The sequence below is a fragment of the Dendropsophus ebraccatus genome, chromosome 8, assembly GCF_027789765.1.
Source record: "Dendropsophus ebraccatus isolate aDenEbr1 chromosome 8, aDenEbr1.pat, whole genome shotgun sequence".
Classification (NCBI taxonomy): domain Eukaryota; kingdom Metazoa; phylum Chordata; class Amphibia; order Anura; family Hylidae; genus Dendropsophus; species Dendropsophus ebraccatus.
In genome coordinates this window covers 21,053,675-21,079,187 of record NC_091461.1, presented here as the reverse complement: position 1 = coordinate 21,079,187, position 25,513 = coordinate 21,053,675, and the positions used below count along the sequence as shown (strand labels likewise).

Sequence of the window (25,513 nt, the reverse complement as noted above, 5' to 3'; positions counted from 1 at the left end):
TTGGATGACTAGGGGTATGAAAACTATAGGCAGAACAGTCTGACTATAGTCATTCACTATGATAGGGTGTGACCACTCATGCTGGGCCACATCAGGCCCAGGGACTGTAAGTTACCCCTGTGGGTTCCCACTTATATGGAATATACGGTAGCTAAAAATTATCAACATAGATTATGGTGCCCAAGTATCAAAAACATATGTTGGCCATAAAAACATTGCTCGAGTGCTCAACTTGAGTAATGGACCCCCATTGAAATCAATGGGAGACTTGAGCATTTAACCAGGTGCCCTTGCAGAGTGGGTGGTTAACCTATTCAATTTCATCTATTTCAACCTATTTCAAATTTTTGTATATTTCGCCCCTTGAAGGGATGTTTAAACGATAAAGACAAGAGAAAACCATAAGACACATTAGAACTCTGGCAGTATGCTGGCAATTGCCGATTGTTCAGCTGTCAGTTATTAAAGGGGTATGGCCATCTTTACCCAAGCTCTACAAGGTGCTTGATCGAGGGTTGAGCTTGATCAAACACCTGGATGCCCTATTACACCGAGCGATAATCGCCCAAATAGGCCCAATTCATCCGATTATCACTCTGTGTAATAGAAAGAAAGATCAGTCGATGAAACAATCATTGGCTGATTGTTTCTTTAGGTCCAGACCAGTGATTGGCTGAGCAGCCTGTCTGGGAGAAGACTGGGAACGAGGATAGGTAATGTATACTCTTTGGGCAAGGGCTGCATGGACATCGCTAGCGATGTCTGTGCAGCCCTTGCTAAACGATTATCGGGCCATGTAATAGGCCCAGTAAATGAGCGCAGATCTAGCAGATTGGCGTTCGTTTACAGTATTGATCGGGCCATATAATAGGACCCTTAGACCAAGCATATTCGCTCATCATTATTGCTAGATTTATAATGTTTATCTTGTATGTATTCATTATATTGATGGTAAAATGAGTTGCAGCTTGACTTACTGAATTTCTGGGAACTCTGGGATACACAGAGCTAAAAATATCTCTCATTGCATCATGCTAAATTCTTACTCCACTTTTTCTTTTACAGAGGGAATTCATCATTCAACATAGGAGACTGTTTGTAGTCAGCAGAATGTGTGCGGGACCAAGAGGAGGAGAAGAAAGCTGAGAAGAAGAGACCAGGACCAATGAGAATCTCTCCCTCTCCTGGTGGGGCTGCCTATATATAAGGATTAGAATGGTACAGAAACATATTCATCAGACTTTTTGTTACATCTTTTTATTATCCCCTCGATCCATCTAAAACAAGAAGCAACATTGCAGTCTTGATTTAAAAAAAAAACAAAAAAAAAACGACATTCTGCTATGTTATGTATACAGCTCCTATGAAGACGTATGTGTCTGATCATACAGCTGTAGTACTCAACTCCCTTTACCATTTTCACTTGCCTACCCAGATGTTAAGAGCTGAAATACCACACCCAAAATGTGGACAGGAGTGGCGCTGTTTTTGCAAGAAAGCAACCATGTTTTTGTAACCGCAATAACCCCTTCTTTTTTTTATTTTTACAAATCAACTGGTACCCGAAAGTTATACAGATTTGTAAGTTACTTCTATTATAAAATCTTAAGTATTCCAGTACTTATCAGCTGCTATATGTCCTGCAGGAAGTGGTGTATTCTTTCCAGTCTGACACAGTGCTCTCTGCTGCCACCTCTGTCCATGTCAGGAACTGTCCAGAGCAGGAGAGGTTTTTTGTGGGGATTTGCTACTGCTGTGGACAGTTCCTGAGAGTACTATGTCAGACTGAAAAGTATACACTACTTCCTGTAGGATATACAGCAGCTGAAAAGTACTGGAACACTGGAGATTTTTAAATAGAAGTAATTTAAAAATCTATATAACTTTCTGGTTGATTTGGAAAAAAAAATGCTGGCATTCCCCTTTATAGGAACACTCCAGCAGGCATATCAGCCTGAGGGGGTGAAGAATGATTAGGTGTCTCTGCTTGGTGCCATCTGTGTCATGCACCACACCTTTGGACCCTGCTCTAGGCATAAAAGTCCCCATGTACATTAGATTACATTTTATACTTTGGCATTTGATTACCCATGACTGAAGAAAATGGATGCAGCCATAGGGAGTCCTGGAAAACATGGATATGGACTATGGTCTTTTGCTATATCCATGTTTTTCAGGACTCCCTAGGGCTGCATCCAACTTCTCCAGCCAACAGTATTCAAATGCAAAAGGAGCAGGAAAAGAAGGAGAGAATTAGAGTTGTCTGGTGGAAGGACAATAGATCGCTGATGCTCAGTTCTATCCAGTACTACCATCAAGGTAGATGGGGGCTGTAGAGCCGCTAGAATATTTGCGGCAGTCTCATAAAAGGCTTCTGAAAGTAAATGCTTAGGAGGTATAGTGAGCCCTTCAGAAATAGGAGTCTCCAGGGAAGGCAAAAAGTTGACAGGGGGCGCTGAGGCAAAGTATTGCTATAGTCTTTCATCTACTTGTTGCCACTGCTCTATTGGTATGTAGTGGCTAGACAATATGCACAATAGACTATTATGACCTCCTGTGCCTTAAAGGGGTTGACCGGGGAGGCAAAGACAACTGAAGCATTCTGCTTCTCGACACTCACAGATTTTCCACATCTCGGAATCAAGCCTGCCAAGATGTGGAGGGATGGGCACTAGAGATGAGCGAACCGGGTTCGGGTTTGAGTCAATCCAAACCCGAACGTTCGGCATTTGATTAGCGGGGGCTGCTGAACTTGGATAAAGCTCTAAGGTTGTCTGGAAAACATGGATACAGCCAATGACTATATCCATGTTTTCCACATAGCCTTAGGGCTTTATCCAACTTCAGCAGCCACCGCTAATCAAATGCCGAAAGTTCGGGTTCGGATCGACTCAAGCAGGTTCGCTCATCTCTAATGGGCACATATCCGATCATTGCGTGTAGGCGAAACCACTGCTGCTAAGCCAGCCCCCTCAGTACCGTCCACTGCTGCTAAGCCAGCCCCCTCAGTAACGCCCAGTGCTGCTAAGCCAGCCCCCTCAGTACCGCCCACTGCTGCTAAGATAGCCCCCTCAGTACCGTCCACTGCTGCTAAGCCAGCCCCCTCAGTAACGCCCACTGCTGCTAAGCCAGCCCCCTCAGTAACACCCACTGCTGCTAAGCCAGCCCCCTCAGTAACGCCCACTGCTGCTAAGATAGCCCCCTCAGTACCGCCCACTGCTGCTAAGCCATCCCCCTCAGTACCGCCCACTGCTGCTAAGCCATCCCTCTCAGTAACACCCACTGCTGCTAAGCCAGCCCCCTCTAACACCCACTGCTGCTAAGCCAGCCCACTCAGCAATTATTCACAGAATAACACACATTACAAAGTTATACAACTTTGTAATGTATGTTATGTCTGTGAATGGCCCCCTTCCCCGTGTGCCACCCCCCCGCCCGTGTACCCGGAAGTGTGGTGCATTATACATACCTGATCCGCGTCGCGCCCGTCCGCCATCTTGTGCCAAGACTTCATCTTCTGGAGGCCGGCTGAACAGCTCCTGCCGTCCCTGATGCCAGCCCCCCTCTGCTGCGTCATGACTGTGCTCAGCCGCGGGGAAGGGGGTCGATTCACAGACATAACATACATTACAAAGTTGTATAACTTTGTAATGTGTGTTATTCTGTGAATAATTGCTGAGCGCCGCACTACCCCTTTAATGACATATGTGAGAGATTCCATTGGTGCAGCATGAGCATGTGATCAGTATCCCAGCCTGCCTGGTTATTGGCCAGCAAGCACCATGTGACTAACAGGCCAATTAGAAGTGACAGGACAACTGATGCAAATTAGCCATGAGGAAGGGGGATGGTTTACAAGCCAAGACAGAGAATACCCAGCCCAGAGCAGTGACTGCACACTGATTAGCTGCCGCCATTTTGTGTCAGCCTGAGATAAGAGGGGACACAAAATGGTGGCAGCTAGAGATAAAAGGGGACGCAAAATGGTGGCAGCTAGAGATAAAAGGGGACGCAAAAGGGTGGCAGGTAGAGATAAAAGGGGACGCAAAATGGTGGCAGGTAGAGATAAAAGGGGACGCAAAATAGTGACAGGTAGAGATAAGAGGGGACACAAAATGGCGGCAGCTAGAGATAAAAGAGGACACAAAATGGCGGCAGCTAGAGTAATAGAAAAAATACAAACTACAGAACTTCTTGGGCAGCAGCTGAAAGCAGAAAAGTGGCTGAAAACAGCAGAACAGATGAAGCATCCCTATGTGAGTAATGTATATGCTGGGGAAAGGAATAGAAATGTGGGTAAATGTTTTTAGTGGGGTACCCCTTTAACCAAGGATGGGTAGAGGTTGAGCGGAGGCTAAAAGGTCATGGTGACCATACCACAACTACAGTACCTTCCTCTTCCTCCCATCTACAATTGCTGATTTTTGGTCCCATTTCGCTGCTTCTTGATGGTTTCCAGAGAAAAAAAAAATTAGGCCATTTTGCAAAATGAACCTTTCATCCTATACGATTATCAACTTTATTTCGCACTCTACCAAAGGCATATTTTATACTCCCATCTCTGCCTCTCCCCCATTAATACGGAGTGCACCTAGGAAGATCTCCATAAATGTAATTACATGCATTGACAACAGGGCTCCAGAGAGACACCATCTTATTTTACTTCCATCCCGCTTTACTAAATGACTTTTTTAAAACAAGTTTTGCCCTTGGAATTGACACTGCGATGATAAAAACGAACATTATATATACTTCCTGTCAGCAAATAATATTGAAAAAGCTTTATCGCTGTCAAATATATTAACAAAATGGCTTAAAAAACACATTAGAGGCGAAGATCTCTCCTACACCGCAGAATAATCAAGCTGAAATAGGAATTCCCATTGTTCTTCCTATTATATTTAAAGGGGTTATCTAGAATTAGAAAAAGCATAGATTTTTTTGGCAAAAACAGTGCCAACCCTGTCCTCAGGTCGCATGTGGTATTACAGTTTAGCTCCATTTACTTCCATGTAAATAAGCTACAATACCATGCACAAACTGAGGACAGGGGTGGCGCTGTTTTTGCAGGAAAGGAGCTGTGTTTTCTTTTAATCCTGGATAACCCCTTTAAAGGAACTTTCTAGGCCAATCAGTCTAACGGGGGGGAGGAGAATGACTTAGGGGCCTATTCCACAGGAGCGATAATTGGCCGAATAGGCCCGATTAGGCCGATTTTCGCTTTTTGGGGAATAGAAAGAACGATCAGCCGATGATCGTGTCATCGGCTGATCGTTTATTTAGGTTCAGACCTAAAATCGTGTTTCGCCACCAGCGCATCGCTACGATTGAATAGCGGTACACGGCAGCGACCGTGGATTTCAGCAGAACCATACATTACCTGTCCGGGCCGCAGGTCTTCCTTTCCCCGTCCCGTGCGGCAGCATCGGCTTCGGAGCGGGGCTGTCTGAACTGACAGACCACTAAGCCAATCACTGTCCGGGACCGCCGTGGCCAGTGATTGGCTGAGCGATCTGTCAGTTCAGACAGCCACGCTCCGAAGCTGCTGCGGCTCGCGGGACTGGGAGAAGAAGACCTGCGGCCCGGACAGGTAATGTATGAAGCAAGGGCTGCAAGGGCATCGGTAACGATGTCCCTGCAGCCCTTGTTTCACGATCATCGGGGCCGCGGAATAGGCCCAGTAAACGAGCGCCGATCTAGCAGATCGGCGCTCGTTTACATTATTGCTCGTCCAGTAGAATAGGACCCTTAGGGTCTCTGCTTGGTGTCATCTGTGTCATGCACTACCCCCTTAGACCCTGCTCTAGGCAAATAAGCCCCCATACACGTTAGAAAAATGGCGGCCAAACCTGCAGGTTTTAGCCGAACCAGCCAACTATATGAAGTGTATGGGAGAGAGAAGGATCAGGCATGTTGGATTTCAAATCCTTTTGTTCTCTTAGAGATTAACCACTGCCAGATGACTCTACCGGCGGTTTACCCTTCATTTGCATTCGGAACCCATGGCCTACTGTCTATATAAAAAGAGAGCTCAGAGAAAGAATGTTCGACTGACAGCTATCACATTATTATAGCTGCTTTTATAGCTGCAGTATATTGTTTTTCTCCAGAGTATTCATTTAATGCAACAGAATAAAATATATTTTATGACCAACATATCAATAGGTCAATTCCTTAATAGCTGGGTAACATTGTTCCCTTGCAGTATTGTGGACTTATTCAGGATTCACAGCTGAAATCTTCCAGCAAGCTTTGCCACCCTAAGGCAAGAACATGTTTGCACCAGTTTTTATTTTCTTAAAGGGGTTATCAATCTAAGTGCTAAAAAATGAAATGCTAGGTGCTCTTACTCACCAAGTCCCCATGAGTATTTTGTGCTGTCTTATGTCTTTCTAGTTTCTGCCATTTCTGAGTTACAAGTTTTTCTAAAAGACGATCTATATCCAAGATGGCTCCAGCCAGGAAACTACATTTCCCAACATGTATCTACCTGATTGGTCCATTTGCGTACACGCCCCCTTAGCTTTCTTTCCTGCCCACTGCTGTCATTACTATTACGCAGTAAACACAGGACTGTTTTTTTCACCCCAATATGTATTCCACTACATTACTAGCTGATGCGTGCATGGTATAACAGAGTTGATGCCCACATGGTGTGGTGTAGCTGTGTGCTGCATAATGGGCATCTGTTTACTAGGGTGGGGGTGTAGTGCAGGTTTAGATCTTTGCTTGCTGACTGTGAATGAAAACATTCTAGTTCCATCCAGACTCTAAGAACATCCATAACATTTACAATATACAGAGCTGTGAGACAAAGACAGGTACATATGCTTGAATTCACTGACAACAAGCAGAGATAGAACTATAAACTTTCATATTACAGAAACCTAGGATCAGGGACATATTGTGGAAGCAGCACTTTTACTAGTGAACCAGTGCAGATGATGTCTCCTGGGGGTCGGTTTACCAAGTCAATAGACAGGCCCTCACAGAGGAGATGACATGTCCTGTGACTACAAAGAGAGGGGGGTGAGGGAGCTGAGCGTGGTCAGAGTGGACACAGAGGTGATGAATTGAGATGTCCAGAGAAGATAATAATGAGGAAAAAAAAGAGTGCAAGATAGGTTATACATGTATATTAGACATAGAGTGGTATTAGGAAAGGGGATTGTTAGGAATATAGTTTTTGTTACCAGGATAACTCGTTTTAGAGAAAAACTGCTTGCGGTCTTAAAGGATTTTCTTAAAAATAAATTTTACACTTGAATTTTGCTACCAATCCCCCATTTCATTGTGACCAAGGATTCCAGTCCCCACTGCCGAGCACTTTCTGCTCAACACATAGCAAATGCCTGCTCAGCCAATCACTTAGCTGGCTCATCACTAGGATTGGCCAGGCCCAGCAAAGGCAGCGGATCAGCGACAGGTGAGTACAGATTTTTTTTTTTTTACTTTTTCAACCCACCCTCAGCTCTTTAAAGTATAAAATTAACATGTGGGAGAATCCATTTAAAGGGGTTATCCAAAAAGAATATGTTTTTTTTTTGTATTTAAACTTCTGATCTACTGAAGTGTTATGAAGAGCTATGGCATTTACATTTCGTTTAGTGCCACCTAGTGTTTAAAGTGTGCAACAATGTAGACGTCCACCTACTGGTGGACACACATGCTCAGATACTCTGTCCACAGCAAGGCCTATGCATAGTAATCCTCTGCTCCCTAAAAAGCAGCATTTACTAACGACTCTGCTTATACGTAAAGGAGCAGAACATCTACAGTATTATTCTTCTTCACTGAAAACGTCAGAAAGTCCATCTCTATTATGTATTTAATGTTTTACACCAGGTGGATTTTATTTTTTTTTAACACTGAGGAAGTTTTTGATCATTAACAAACAGGGAGAAGCTTCCGGAAGGTGAAGAAGATGGCACTTTTCCTAATATCATTAATAGGCAGTATTATAAAGTTTCATTTATACCCGCTAATTCATGCAGAAAATGCTATAATAATAAGGTACCACCTTAAACAAATTTTGCTTTAAAAAGGGGTATGATTCTAATCCATACAGACATGTACTTAAACACTGAAAAGAAGAGGATTGCGGTAATGACAGTATAATAGGGGATTAGAGCCTCCATCGTAGAGATCTGACAGATTATTTGATATGAGTCATTTGCCCATAATTAGGGACATCTCCGCTTCTCTTCTTCTACATGTGGAAGGAATTATATAAATTGTCTGACGAGGAAAACAATGAAACAGCAGAAAGATGAAAAACCAAAAGTCATCCACAGATGTGATGCATATACTTCATAAGATAGAGAGATAGATAGATAGATAGATAGATAGATAGATAGATAGATAGATAGATAGATACAGTACATACATACATACATCGGAGATAGTAGATAGATAGATAGATAGATAGATAGATAGATAGATAGATAGATAGATAGATAGAGTATTTAAAATTCTCATTTCAGCACTGAAATAATTCTTAGTATTTATTTGTAATACCTCATGCCCTAAATGGAGATTATTTCTACATCTATGAGGATAATGCTCTGCATAAACAGAAACCGTGCCACTTCTTTCCCTGGCCCTGCCAGATCGCCGTTGACTTCAATGGGCAGCACGGGCAATCTAGGGATCGTCCGGGCAGCTCCTCCTGCAGCTCCCCGCTCTGTCGCTCCCACTGTTCCCTGCTCGCTGTCAGTACATGTAATAGCACAGACAGGGAGCAGGGAATGAGGGGAAAGTGAGCGCCAAAAAGGACTTATTACACAGAATGATCATCAACCGTACTTGGTCCATTACCGTCCATTCAAGACGACCACATCTTACATGTTAGCTGATCCTTGTCTTTCAACATTTTGAAATTGCCCAATCACATCAGCGATAGTCTGGTACTCGTCACTCCGTGGAACAGAAGCCGCAGCAGCAGACCGCCGCTGACTTCAATGGAAAGCCCAGGCGATCTCCCTGTGGCCCCTCCCACTGCTGTCAATGTGTGTAATAGCACAGACAGCGAGCGGGGAATGACAGACCAATGCTCACTTCCTCCTCAATATCGTTGTTTACGACCTATAGATTGATTTCCCACCACACTGATTGCTGAGTATCAATGGAGGTGCATCCCATATAGCTTTACCACCCCTGATGGGACCAACCTGGACTAAGCCCCCCTCCTCCATGGGCCCCATTGCGTCTGCCTCTGTAGCCCAAAAACTCTTGATTCCCAGCCAACTACTCATTAGCAAAGACCAGACGACCCGTAGTGAATATGTGTAGCTGAATAAGGGCAGTGTCTTCTGTGCATATTTAATCTTCTCCAAACTGTATCTTGATCTGGTCTGATACTTTTACTTCTCAACCCCCCCCCCCCCCCCCCCCCCAGACCCCCGCCGTCCTATATCTCGGTATATTGTTGATTTAATCAAAAAGAAAGAAAAGAATGAGTGGGTTTCCAGGTAGTTTAAGAGTAAATGTGTAAGCGATTAATAGGGAATGATCTCACTCCATATTCCAGAACATAATCATGGGGACCCCATGGGCAGTGTGGATAAAGCTCCCTTATTACAAGCCTTTGTTTTCAGACCCAGACAGGATTCAGGCCTCTCAGTTCTTCAGATTTCATAAAGTCCCTTTATATTAGCTATATATATAAAAAAAATCTACCCCGACCAATCGCTTCATATTAAATTCTGAATTTCTTGTCCTAATCTCTTCTTCTCGGCTCTGACCTTTGGTGAGATATTTGATGTTTAAAACTTTCTATCGGCGCTCCGTTCCGTCCATCTTTTGATGAGTTTGACAGATAAATCAATGCGAGCTGCACGGCCTCTCGGATTTCCACAATTCGGATATAAAATGCATCTGTGTAAAATTAGAGCAGAGGAACACTTTGCCCGAGGAATCGCGGAGGAATTCCCTATGGTGCTTTAAAAAGCAATATCACTTATACTGCTGCTTTGTAAGAAAATTGCAACCTGGGAGATGTTTCGTTTTCAAAGGATTTTCTTGGTCGTAAACAAGTGTGTGAAAAAAAGAAAATTAAAAACTTTATAAAAAATATAAACTAAGTAAATATAAATGATTGACTTGTGCTACACACACATCTATTTTCTATCTATCTATCTATCTATCTATCTATCTATCTATCTATCTATCTATCTATCTGTCGATCTATCGTAAAATATATAGTAGCAGTAGCCTTTACCTTGTTTCTGCATCACTTTACATTTGGCCCTCCATCCGTTGTAAAACTATCATCCCATCCCATCATGCCTGGACAGCCAAAGGCTCTTCTAGCTGCAGCATCATGTACCCGGCTGAGTGATTGCACACTCAGCCAATCAGTGACTGGGGCGGGACACAGGCCTTGATGTTGCAGTTGTAAGAGACGGGTATGTGACGTACCTGAATTCCAGCTGATGATGACAGCTGGTGTCTGTGGATGGGGCCTGGGAGTGGCGCAATGGATGCAGGAGAAGGGGTACGTTTATTTTGTTTATTATTTTCCCACACACCCCTGCCTGCTGTTTTCAATTTTGTGAGACTTAAGTGGCCACTTAAAGGGGAAGTCCGGGCAAAATATTTTTAAGATATGTTATCGCCCAACAAAAGTTATGAAAATTACTAGTAGACACTTATTATGGGAGATGCACCTATAGTGCATTTTCTCTGCACTTTCTATAGCATGGCGTGTTCAGGTCTCTGTAAAGTTGGTGATGTCACGTCACATAAACTGCCGACACCTGCTGCTCCAGTCTGTCCCACCGCTGCAGCAGGTGTCGGCAGTTTGTGACGTGACATCACCAACTTTACAGAGACCTGAACACGCCATGCTATAGTAAGTGCATAGAAAATGCACTATAGGTCCATTTCCCATAATAAGTGTCTATTAGTAATTTTCATAACTTTTGTTGGGCAATAACATATCTTAAAATTAATTTGACGGACTTCCCCTTTAATTCTTTTCTGACAAACTGGGCATACTTTACAATGTATTCCTCTTGCTCAGCCTGAGCCACGGATGTATAGCAACAATCTCACTGAGGAGCAGATGCTTTCTGCTGTTGAGCGGGAAACCCGATAACCCCAGGCAGAGCAGTGACTTCCATATAGTAAGCAGTGGTGCGCTATATATCACTGCTTATTGTGCATCCTGTGAAGGTAACTGGTGATGTGACTGCATCACCACTTAAAGGGGTACTCTGGGCTGGGGTCGTTTTTATTGTACAGCCAGGGAGGTTGTGTACATAGAAGGCGCCAGTCACTTACCTCCCAGGTTCCAGCGCTGGGTCTCAGATTGCACCACCCCGTTCTCCCGTCCGGTTGCCGCTTCCTGGTCTGAGGTGCGGCTTGAGACGTGACGTCTCAAGGCAGCTCAGCCATTTAGAGGTCATAACAGAGTCCCGCCTCGGCCGCTAAATGGCTGAGCTGCCTTAAGACATCACTTCCCAAGCCGCAGCTCCAAACAGGAAGTGGCAGCCGGATGGCAGAACGTGGCACCGCAATCCGGGACCCGGCGCTGGAACCGGGAAGGTAAGTGACCGGCGCCTTCTATATCCACACCCTCCCCGGCCGTACAAGAAAAATGACCCCAGCCCGGAATACCTCTTTAACTCCTGAGGGTACTATTTCACGGAACGATAATTATCGCTCCATGTAATAAATACAACGATCAGCCAATGACAACGATCATCGGCTGATCGTTGATATAGGTTTGGACCTATTTTCGTTGGGCGCCGAACGCACACCGCTACGTGTAATAGCAGTGCGCGGCCAGCGACTGACGATATACATTACCTATCCACGTTCCAGGGCTGCTGCTGCGGTCTTTTTCTCCCCGGGTCCTGCGCGCTCTAGCTTCAGAGTGGCCTGTCAGCTCACAGGCCACTCTGAAGTTAGAGCGCGCAGGACCCGGGGAGAAGACCGCAGCAGCAGCCCTGGAACGTGGATAGGTATTGTATATGGTTAAGCAAGGACTGCAAGGACATCGGTTACAATGTCCCTGCAGCCCTTGTTTAACGATTATCGGGCCGTGTAATAGGTCCAGTAAACGAGCGACGATCTGGCAGATCGCTGCTCGTTTACAGGTATTATCGGGCCCCCATCGGCCCGTGTAATACCACCCTTACACTCATTTGGCCAGAGACTCTGCACCCATGGAGTGTAAAACCCCAGATTTACCGAGAGTTTTGCTACCGACTGAAATCAATGAATAGCAAATCCACTGCAGATTTCAAGCAAAATCTTCTGGGTGAAGTCCACAGCAGCTTAAGTACATGTGAACATACCCTTATGGGGGAAGAGACGAGGGCTAATATAGATAAGTACATTTTTCATAGACATCCAGTAAAGAAGTATAAAGACATTTTCAGATTTCGCACCACAGGCATTTATACAACAGGAGCCTATAGGCGGCTAATGTTTCTGTGTGGAACGTGGTGAAGGTATCTATTATATGTATACATGAGGGAATTCCCCTGACGTATACCTCTGATGACCTCCATACAATACAGTGCCACAGGGGCCTATGAGAAGCCAAATAGCTTGTGCCTATAATGTATGTCTACTGTATCTTCTACCGCAATGGCATGGCTCCACCATACATGTGTTATCAATTACACGGCAAGATTTGTAGTTTTAGCAATGAAAAGATAAGAGGCAAAAAGCACAAATCAGGATATTGCTAAAATATCGCTTGTTTGGTCTCCTCAGGCAAAGTGCAAGATTCCCTGGCCACGTCTCATTCTACTCACTAGAATACAAGGGGGGGGGGGGGTCAGACAAAAGAAATGTGGAATGTTTCATTGATTGTGGCCCATAAATTTTGTAGGTGTAGATGGAAAGGGTTCATCTTAAGAGCTCTCTGATTTATCGGAAGATAACGTTGTTAAAAAAAAAAATCCATAAGCTAGAACCCATCGAGGTGCTCAAGTACTTATAACATGCAGGAAACCCTTTAATGCGTATCCCAGATTACTTGGAAACATGACACAGAGCTATAAACTTTTCCGAAATTTATTTGGAGTCCAAGTTACTCAAATTGGCTTTCAGTCTGAATAAAAACGGTCCAAACTGAAAGTCCCCTTATCCCCATGATGGATAAGGCAGGAGATGTGCGGATGTGTAGGACTAGTAGTAGTAGTAGTAGGGGTGGCAGTGGTGGTAGAAATAGTAGTAGGACAGTAAGGAACACAATGGACATGGCAGGACATGTGCGGTTGTGTAGGACTAGTAGTAGTAGCAGTAGTACCATAGTAGTGGTGGTAATAGTAGGTAGTTGTAGTAATAGTAGTGGTAGTAGGCAGCAGTAGTAGTAGTAGCAACAGTAGCAGTGGTAGAAGTACATTATAGAACATGATGGAAAAGGCTGGAGATGTGTGGCTGTGTAGAGGTAGTAGAAATAGTATAGCACTAGTGGTAGTAGGGATGATGATAGACAAAGCAGGAAATGTGCAGCTGTGTAAAGGTAGTAGTCATAGTAGTAGTAGAAGCAGCAGCAGCAATAGTGGTAGTAGGTGGTGGTAGTAGTAGTAGTAGTAGTACTAGTTGTAGTAATGGTAGTAGTAGTAGCAGCAGTAATAGTAGTAGTGGTAGTAGTAATAGTAGTGGTAGTAGATAGTAGCAGTAGGTGGTGGTAGTAGTAATAGTAGTGGTGGCAATAGTAGTAGTAGGTAGTAGTACTGATGGTAGTAGTAATAGGAGTAGTAGTGGTGGTGGTAGTAGTGGTAGTAATAGAAATAGTAGTGGTAGTAATAGTAGTAGAAGTACAGTATGGAACATGATGGACAAGGTAGGAGATGTGCGGCTGTGTAGGGATAGCCGTAGTAGTTTTAGCTGCAGTAGTAGTACAGTAGGGTTTATGATGGACAAGGCAGTAGATATATAGGCCATATAGACCTCATTGTAACTTCTGACAGCCTCCGCCACTGTGAGCAATTTGCTTGAAACAAATCCCCAAAATTTCTGATTTTGCCATCTTCACAACTTTTGAGTAATTTGCAACAAACCTGAATTGTGCAGAATGGATTCTCTCATGTCGAATGTCGGCTTTATTGGGTTGGATTTTCCTAAGTTCTAGAAGCCTCCAATGGAAATGGAAGAGGATAAGGTGCATTACCCAGGACATTCTCAGAAGTCGGAGTGACAATTTTCTTTATACATCTCCATAAAAACCTTTAATGTTTGCAGGTTATCACTGTTCCCTTGCAAAACTAAGGCCATGGGTTCAAACCAGGGCAACATGTGAATAGAATCTACACGTTCATTTTGATCCTCTACGCCAAGGACATGCCTATTTATATGGTTACCATGGACCCTACTGTGCACCCCCTATGTGTACTCTCTTTATAGCGCCGCACAATGGGTCAGCACTATATCAATTACATAATTAGTGAACTCACAAATAGGGTTGAGAACCCTTAAGCTGAACATCTGCCTTGGTTAAACTCCCTGTGCGTAACCTTTTTAGTTTTCCTCATATTCAGCACTTACACTTCCTCCCATGGTCATGGATATCCATGCATTAATATGACTTATTAGCAATTGAACTTTTAGTGGTTCCAGCCCTTCATCCGATGTTTTATAGCTTCTACATGTCTCCAGCCAAGAATATTTGTTCCACTTGCCAAAAGAGTAAAAGTGTTTCAACATTGAAAGTTCCTTTTAACCCCCAAAGTAACAAATCAAGACCAACACGGTCATACAGCCGCCTGCCAACAATGTCTCTTGATGTTCGGAGCAAATACCACAGATAACAGGCAACCAGAAAGCCTGACAAGCGAAAACTGATGGTGAGACAATGAAACCTTCTCTAATGTCTTTGACAGACGAACACACAGAGGACATTGAGGTAATACGAGGAGGACACTTATCTACGGGGCATGATTACAACAGATAATCCACTCTGGTGAATAAGTATCTAGTAAGTATCTCATGATAAGTAAGATGTGCTTAGAGTTGTGTCAGGAGACCCTGAAGACGTTGGTGGGATCTGCTATCTAATGCTTAAAGGCTCTCGAGGATGAGTAGTGCTTCAAGATGTCCAGGAGCTTCTCACTCCTCCAGCTCGTATAGATAGAAGAGGGTGTACTGTCATGGAGAGTGTTGGTAGAGTGTAGAGAGGCCGAAGAGCCTATTAGGAAAGGGATGTCCAAGAAGTTGTCATAGTAAGCAGAGAGATGGATCTAAAGCCAGACTGGGTCAAGAGCCAGGTAGTCACTTCTTGCAGGAGGGGGTAATGCAGCCAATCGTTGTGCAAAGAAGTTGGCGTGATCTATATAGCCCTGAGTCCACACAAAAAGCCACCCTTCCATTGGCATTGGAGTGCATAGGCACCATGCATTTGCAAGGCCGATGAACGTTACCGCATCTTAAAAGCTAAACAGTTGTTTCTGCTGAAGAACTTGGACTTTGGCCATATTCTGGAGGGTCTATAGCTAAAGATATCAGCAATCGCGGCCTACACTCTGCTACAAGGTGGTTAAATAATATGGTGGTTTGCTAATGGGCCATAAGTCATGAGTTCTATCCTAGACGGTAAAAACACAATAGGGGGGCTTCAGTTTGCTCTTTTTATTGGGCCCCCTCTTTTATGTGTTTGACACTTCCAATGAAGATTCAGAGAATATACAGGCAATGTTCCCTCAATATTCTATTCAGACTTTTCTAAGTTATAATAGATGTTGGTTGAAGACTAAAAAGGATTCTTCTTTCTATATTGCCTATAGTGTAGCTCAGCATTATAACCTGGAGACAAAGTATTCCCATCCTATTTTAATATAGTCAGAATATGACGTTATTATAAGGACAGTAGTACATGATCATGAACACAATGGTTGGTGTCCTTTGGTTTTCCAGTGTTGGAAGTATTTGTTACCTTCCCCATGTTCCTAAATAGAATAGCATACGTTATGGCTCATTGGGTTAACATAGCCAAACATTTTAGATAATTCTCGGTCAATCATTTTGACCAGAACTGTCTCTCTTAATGCCCCCATACACTTGTACTGTATGTTCAAAAAGGTCAGCGGAGCCTCAGTTACAAGTCTCAAAACACAGTATTAGCTAGATATCCCTCCAGGGAAGGACCTAGCAAAGAGATGGCTCCTGTACTGAGACCACCAAAGCCACCATACAGATGAGGGGCAACACTCTGAAACAGCTGTCTGGGGAAGGATACCTGGCTTTGGTATTTCCCTGGTCATATCATCAGACTCGTAATTAAGTTGGATATTGACTGAAGGGGTCACTTAATATGGTGGTTTTGGTGGTCTTCATACAGGAGCCACCCCTTTTCTAGGCTCCTCCTTGGCAAGTCCCATGTTTTGACACTCATAACTGAGGCTCCGCAGACCTTTTTACATATTGATGTTCCCAAGGGGGCAATACACCTAGAATTTCACTGTATTGAGCACTATAACCAGCAGCCAACAGTGTTTTCTTTGGCTGGCTGAGGTCAGTGATCTGTTTCCCATACACTTGTAGGCTGGGTGGAAAGGTGGAGGATGGAGGCATTGCCTGACACCTTCGGTGGCAGAGCCATTAGACATGATGAAATCAGAAAATTGTGAAGCCCTATACAAATTACATGATGTGCCCAAACCTACCAAAATCCGCAGTTTCTGATTACATTAAAGGGGTATTCCGATTAGGTGAAATATATGTTGAATCATCCCCTCCTCCTGAAGACTAACAATTTATTCCATACTTGTCATTATCTTCAGTCTCCTTCCCCCAGTTCTGAGCTGCTGCTTTCTACTAAAGACTAGAGATGACCGAACAGCGCTGAAGTTCAGGTTCGAACGAACCCGAATCATCAGCATTTAACTCCCGCTGCCTTTCCATTCTGTGGGGAAGGTGGAGACAGCCCGAGTACCCCTGGAAAACAGGGATACAGCCTATTACCTAGGTTGTATTCCTGTTTTCCAGGCGGTACTCGGGCTGTCTCCACCTTCCCCACGGAACGAACCTGAACTTCGGCGCTGTTTGACCATCACTATTAAAGACACAAAAAACTGTGTGTGAGCTGTTCACTCCATCTCCCTCTACGGACAGCCAACATTTGTTGCAGACACATAGTGAATCATAACAACCATAAGTGATGAATGTCTGTAGCTCAGATACTAATAGTGTGAACAGTAAAATGATGACAATTACAGGCTTAAGAACCTACAGAGTTCAAAAAATTAAGGATATTTCAATAAAAAAAAAAAGTGTGGAAAACTTTATTCCGTTACACACTGTCCAGGAATGTACGGACACTTGGCTTGTATGAAAAAGATGGAGATTTTCTTTAAATAAAGGTGAGAAAGGAATTTCCTGCAAAACTGGAAGTCTGGGAACAGTGATGGGATTAAAAACCCCAAAACCTTAATGTGAGTTTCGTTGACTAATCCTCTCGCTCTCCTATCTGATCTAATCATTACTCATCAGAGAATCTGATCCTCCACCAATAGCAAAGGGCCCTATTCCACTGGACGATTATCGTTCAGATTATCGTTAAATCGTTCGAATCTAAACGATAATCGTTCGGTTGAAATGCAGTTAACGATTAACGACCGAACGAGAAATCGTTGATCGCTTTAAAAGACCTGGACCTATTTTTATCGTTGCTTGTTCGCAAATCGTTCGCGTTGAATAAGACATCGTTCGGTCGTTCGCAATAGATACGAATGCAATAGCGAATAAATAGCGAAGAAAAAACGATCGCAATTACGATCATAAGTAACGATTATCGTTCAATGGAAATGAGTGAACGTTTTCAGGTCTTTCGCAATAGTGGTCGTTTGAGATCGTTAATCGTTAATGATATGCAAACGATAATCGTTTGGTGGAATAGGGCCCAAAGACTGATCACAACCTCCCCCCCCCCCCCCAAGTGTACTCATCAGCAGTCATTGAAAGTGTTACTGTCATTTGGAGTAACCTGTGCCGCTTCTGTGACAGGTCAGAAGTTACTGATCACAGAGGGTGTTGAGACCTGCTGCACTCCCGAGATACAGACGGGCTACTAGGGAGTGTGCGGTAGTGTGTTCCAACCGCAAGACGGCTGAACGTCCAACTCTTATGCTCCAGACTCTAATGAAGTGAATGAGTAGGATCTGATTGACATCCGGAAGAGGATGCCTGCTGACGTTCTCCCCCCTGGCTGTATCTTGGGATCACAGCATTGAGACGATCAGTGTGATCGCCACGCACCCCTGCCCTCACGTGCATTTCGGCGTCTGCCTTTCTCAACCCCTTGACTAAGACAGACACTGAAATGCGCATCGGGGCAGGGGTGCGTGGCGATCCAGGGTGCATTGGTATATGTCACTGTTTGAGAGGTCTTCCATCTTTCTGTGTTTTTTTTCACATACTCAATTGTTTACATTTATATAGATTCTATACTGTATAATACAATAATTTCATTAGTGATTAAAGCCTAGCATTAATAGCAGCTGCTGCAGAACATCTTTAAGAGCAAAACTGCCAATCAACAAGTGTAACGTAAAGGGACAATATTTATGGTGAATTCAATGTGTGTTGGGGACCTTTGTGATTAATAATGAATACAGCATTAATAGCAGCTGCGCCTGCTGCAGAACATCATTCCACTGACACAGACTCACACTCCACTGACACAGACAACACACCACTGACTGACACAGACACACTGGCTGACACACACAAACACATATGCTCACTGACAAACAGCAGTTACAGCTTAAGACCCTATTCCTTATTCCCCGCTCACTGCCACCGCTATTACATGCAGCAGCAGTGAGCAGGTGAGTGCGGGAGGGACCATGGGGAGCTGCAGGGGGGCTGTCTGGGTGATCGCTAGATCGTCCGGGCAGCCCATAGAGGATAGTGGCGGTCTACTGCTGCCGCTCCTATTCCACGGAGGGACGGCAGCAGATAGCTGCTATCACAATCATTTGTTTTTCAACATGTTTAAAAGACAAACGACGCAACGATCAGCCGACATGTACGAAGTCAGCTGATCGTTGCCTTCTATTCCATTGGCCTATATCGTCCGAATATGGCCGTGGAATAGGGCTTTTAGTCTTGCCCTCTTCCCTTCAGGCTCATCAACACACAGTAAATTTGAGGACCTGCGGGTCATGTGACAGAGTTCCTTCTCTTCTCTCTCCCTCTTTGTATGCTGCCCTTGCCATGCCCACACACCAGTATTAAAGACTCACTGTCATTACAACTTTCAAAATCTAAATCAACAATAAATGTGAAATAAAGTAAGTTTGCAATATACTGTACATTCATTATTTTTTGTTGTTGTAAAACAAAGCTGAACCAGAAATCCAGGTCCAGTCTCCTGCAGGCAGATTTTCTGACTTGTGCTGGTTGAAAAAAAAAAACAGACTAAACACAGGAATTCCGGCCAGTACCGAGAGTCACGGCTCAATATGTCCATCAGTCACGTGACTGCCTTCTCTCTGTGAGCGCTCAGATGGCCTGGGATACACTGGACTTCCTGTTTTCTGACTGTTTTCTGTTTTTTGAGCAAAAAAAAAAAGAGTCAGAAAACAGGAAGTGCCGTGTTCTCCATGATAACTAAAAGAAATAAAAATATTGAATGTAAATTGCAAACTTGCTTTATATCACATCTACTGATGATTAAGATTTTGAAAGTTATAACAACAGTGACACTTTAAAGGAGCCAGAGGAGAGGAGTCTGAAGTGAAGACCACCCTAGTGTAGCGGGGGGCCCAGGTATAGTATAAACCATCCCTGGTTAACCAGATTTAAGAAAAAAGGTCTTAAATGGCAAACTAGGGACATTTTAGGGCTCAGCAGACTACTGGGCCCCCTGATGTGGTGGACCCCATAGCAGTTGCTATGGCTGATACGGCAGTAGTTTGGCCCCTGGCTATACTTATCTGAAATTCAGGTCCAGTCTACTGAAGCTTTTTAGTCTTGTGCTGGTTAAAAAAGAGAGAGTAAACACATGAAGTCCCCGCCAGTACAGAGAGTCACGGCTCAATGTGTCCTCAGCCCTTGACTGAAGGGGCAGAGGTTTAGGTGTGGTATCGGGCCATACAAGGGGGGGGGGGGTGCAGCTCACAATGTCAGACAACCATCCACCAATCAGCAAGCTCTGTGCATGAGTCCTGCTAACCAGAAAATGTCTCATGCATGCAACATGCAGGGTGTCAGACAGTTACCTTGACAACTCAGCCCCCCAACGTTAGCTGTGTCTTCCTCAATTTGTTTCTACATTAGGGAATAGAATTTGGCATGCTGGGAGTTGTAGTTTTGAGCCAGCTGGTGAGCTGCAGATTGGGGGACACTGACCTAGAGTGAACTGCGCTCACTGATAGAGAGGCATGGTTCACATTACGCCTCGCTGCAGCCGGACAGGAGCTAATAGCTGATTAAGTAGTTGAGCTCTTATATTTGCAGAGTCAATATCAGTCAGGAGGATTGTTTATATTACTGTCAATTACAGGAATCTCTGATAATGAGAACACAAGGCGCCTTATGAGGGCGGACATTACTGTGGTGCCCAAACAGTGCAAACAAGTGTCTGCTCAGGATCACAGCAGGAGGCCTGGTAAACAGTCACACTATTTATTATAGAGTGCCGACCAATCCATACAGAGAGTACATAGACATTACTCCATACAGTACATAGACATTACTCCATACAGTACATAGACATTACAGGGAGTACATAGACATTACTCCATACAGAGAGTACATAGACATTACTGCATACAGTACATAGACATTACTCCATATAGAGAGTACATAGACATTACTCCATACAGAGAGTACATAGACATTACTCCATACAGAGAGTACATAGACATTACTCCATACAGTACATAGACATTACTCCATACAGTACATAGACATTACAGGGAGTACATAGACATTACTCCATACAGAGAGTACATAGACATTACTGCATACAGTACATAGACATTACTCCATATAGAGAGTACATAGACATTACTCCATACAGAGAGTACATAGACATTACTCCATACAGAGAGTACATAGACATTACTCCATACAGTACATAGACATTACAGGGAGTACATAGACATTACTCCATACAAAGAGTACATACACATTAGTCCATACAGAGAGTACATAGACATTACTCCATACAGAGAGTACATAGACATTACTGCATACAGTACATAGACATTACTCCATATAGAGAGTACATAGACATTACTCCATACAGTACATAGACATTACAGGGAGTACATAGACATTACTCCATACAGTACATAGACATTACAGGGAGTACATAGACATTACTCCATACAGTACATAGAGATTACAGGGAGTACATAGACATTACTCCATACATAACATACACATTACTCCATAGAGAGAGTACATAGACATTACTCCATACAGAGAGTACATAGACATTACTCCATACAGAGAGTACATAGACATTACTCCATACAGTACATAGACATTACTCCATACAGTACATAGACATTACTCCATACAGTACATAGACATTACTCCATACAGTACATAGACATTACAGGGAGTACATAGACATTACTCCATACAGAGAGTACATACACATTAGTCCATACAGAGAGTACATAGACATTACTCCACACAGAGTACATAGACATTACTCCATACAGCACATACACATTACTCCATAGAGAGAGTACATAGACATGACTCCATACAGAGAGTACATAGACATTACTCCATACAGCACATAGACATTACTCCATACAGTACATAGACATTACTCCATACAGGGAGTACATATACATTACTCCATACTGAGAGTACATAGACATTACAGAGAGCACATAGACATTTCTCCATACAGAGAGTACACATACATTACTCCATACAGCACATAGACATTACTCCATACAGTACATAGACATTACTCAATACAGTACATAGACATTACAGGCAGTACATAGACATTACTCCATAAAGAGAGTACATACACATTACTCCATACAGAGAGTACATAGACATTACTCCATATAGAGAGTACATACACATTACTCCATACAGTACATAGACATTACAGGGAGTACATAGACATTACTCCCCACAGAGTACATAGACATTACTCCATACATAACATACACATTACTCCATAGAGAGAGTACATAGACATTACTCCATACAGAGAGTACATAGACATTACTCCATACAGAGAGTACATAGACATTACTCCATACAGTACATAGACATTACTCCATACAGCACATAGACATTACAGGGAGTACATAGACATTACTCCATACAAAGAGTACATACACATTAGTCCATACAGAGAGTACATAGACATTACTCCATACAGAGAGTACATAGACATTACTCCATACAGCACATAGACATTACAGGGAGTACATAGACATTACTCCATACAGAGAGTACATACACATTAGTCCATACAGAGAGTACATAGACATTACTCCACACAGAGTACATAGACATTACTCCATACAGCACATACACATTACTCCATAGAGAGAGTACATAGACATTACTCCATACAGAGAGTACATAGACATTACTCCATACAGCACATAGACATTACTCCATACAGTACATAGACATTACTCCATACAGTACATAGGCATTACTCAATACAGTACATAGACATTACAGGGAGTACATAGACATTACTCCATACATAACATACACATTACTCCATAGAGAGAGTACATAGACATTACTCCATACAGAGAGTACATAGACATTACTCCATACAGAGAGTACATAGACATTACTCCATACAGCACATAGACATTACTCCATACAGAGAGTACATACACATTAGTCCATACAGAGAGTACATAGACATTACTCCACACAGAGTACATAGACATTACTCCATACAGCACATACACATTACTCCATAGAGAGAGTACATAGACATTACTCCATACAGAGAGTACATAGACATTACTCCATACAGCACATAGACATTACTCCATACAGTACATAGACATTACTACATACAGTACATAGACATTACTCCATACAGGGAGTACATATTCATTACTCCATACTGAGAGTACATAGACATTACAGATAGTACATAGACATTACTCCATACAGAGAGCACATAGACATTTCTCCATACAGAGAGTACACATACATTACTCCATACAGCACATAGACATTACTCCATACAGTACATAGACATTACTCAATACAGTACATAGACATTACAGGCAGTACATAGACATTACAGGCAGTACATAGACATTACTCCATACAGAGAGTACATAGACATTACTCCATACAGGGAGTACATAGACATTACTCCATACAGAGAGTACATATACTGTACATTACTCCATACAGCACATAGCCATTACTCCATACAGGGAGTACATAGACATTACTCCATACAGAGAGTATATACACATTAGTCCATACAGGGAGTACATAGATATTACTCCATACAGAGAGTACATAGACATTACTCCATACAGGGAGTAACATGAACCAAGGAGATATATTTCAATATAAGTGCTGAAAGAATTGTGTTTTTTTGTTTGTTTGTTTGTTTTTAATAGAAGTAATTGACAAATCTTTATCACTTTCTGACACCAGTGGATTTGAAAATAATTATTTTTTTCTGGAGTACCCCTTTAAAGTAAATGGCAGCCCAGCTGCAGTAACCAGTTCTGGCCACTACACAGCGGACAGAGATAACTACCTTCACTGTGTAGTGAGGGCGCTCATCAGAGAGCGGTGGCTTATTAGGACTTTCCGTGCCAGTGTGAACTGCAATTTGGGCGTTCGACCCCTAAATTATCAGCCAAGCCAGGGGCTACAGAGATCGCTAACTTTCCTGTTACCTTTTCTTTGTCTGCAGATTACAGCCCTGATATCATCTGCATTACTATCAAGAAGTTGACCTCTCAGACGGTGTATGAGGCACACAGTATATATATATATATATATATATATATATATATATATATATTACATGTTATAAAAAAAATCTTATTGATGTATAAGGCTGGGTTCATTTAACATATTCGTTTTATGGGGTGGGGGCGGGGGGATATTTTTCCATTAATTATGGCTCTTAAAAAGAGTGCCTACAGTAACACATACAAGATATAAAATAATCAACAGGAAGGTCCCATAGGTTTCAGTGCGACCCAATGACCCCCTGTCCTAGGGCAGGATACAACACTGACATATAGTAGGTCAGAACCTCAGCCGTTCACTACTTGCTGCCTGGCTAAAAACTGAACAAATCAGGCGGGAAAAGTTAGATTTTGTTTTCCTCCGAAGTCCCCCTGCAAGGAAAGGATGCCTCTGTAACCTGGGGTCCTAATAATCCTTTGTGAATCCCTCTTTATGGTCAGAGATGCCTCCTTTACAATACACATTTACGTAAGTTTTTTACAAGAACAATTTCCTTAAAGTAGTTTTCTGAGTAAAGTTTATTAATGACTTGTCCTACTGTATATCAGACTGGTGGTCTTCCTCCTATCAGCTGTTTGCCAGAGCCAAAGCCGGCACATACAGTACACACAGAGCCAGAGCTGGTAGCACAGAGCTCTGTATGTATTGAAACCTTGCCACATTTACTGCAGCTCAATTTCCATTCACTTCAATAGGAGCTGAGCCATCATGACCACTACATAAAGTACAGCGCTGTCTGCTTCTTACTCTGGTGCTGTAGCTGTGACAAACACATCAGCAGACAAGCCCCCCACCCCAATCTGATATTGATGACCTATCCTGAGCCAAAGGATCAATACATTTTACCCTAAAAACTTATTTTGGGTGCCTTTACACACACGGGATCCGCAGCGGATTTGCAGCGAAATTCACTGCGGTTCCAGTGTCAGTGCATACCCTATGAGAATACATACTTGCAGCGGGATTGACATCCCGCTGCGAGTATGTATGTTGACCCCTGCCAGCCGGAGCATACATCACCTCCTCCCCGCTCCGGCTTGCTTCAGGGGTTCTCAGCAGGACATCCCGCACAGCCAATCAGTGGCTGCAGCGGGGCAGCGCACTGATTGGCTGAGCAGGAGGTGCTCCGGATGCCCCTTCGCACGCGCGGCGGGGGGGAGGGGGTAAATTACTTAATGTCATTCCCGCTGTAAGTATGTATTCTCATAGGGATGCACTGACACTGGAACCGCAGTGTGTGAAGGCACCTGAAAGAAGTTTTGTTAAAAAGGAGCTGTACCTGTCAGTGATTTACATAAGGGGAAGAAATAACACTTACCAATATTACCAATACTATGGTTTTTATAGGACTATAGATAACAGAAAAGAGGATAGAAATAAATAAGATAGATAGATAGATAGATAGATAGATAGATAGATACATAGGAAATAGATAGATAGATAGATAGATAGATAGATAGATAGATAGATAGGAGATAGATAGATAGATAGATAGATAGATAGATAGATAGATAGAAGATAGATAGATAGATAGATAGATAGATAGATAGAAGATAGATAGATAGAAGAGAAAAAGCAGCACTGCAAATCAGAGGAAGGTTGG

At 43.1% G+C, this 25,513-nt stretch overlaps 1 protein-coding gene across 1 annotated transcript in view; it reads right to left on the bottom strand.

Moving 5' to 3' along the window:
* GOLGA7B (golgin A7 family member B) overlaps nucleotides 1-25,513 on the bottom strand; it is a 199,543-nt gene that overhangs the window by 73,575 nt on the left and 100,455 nt on the right. The window lies entirely within an intron of this gene.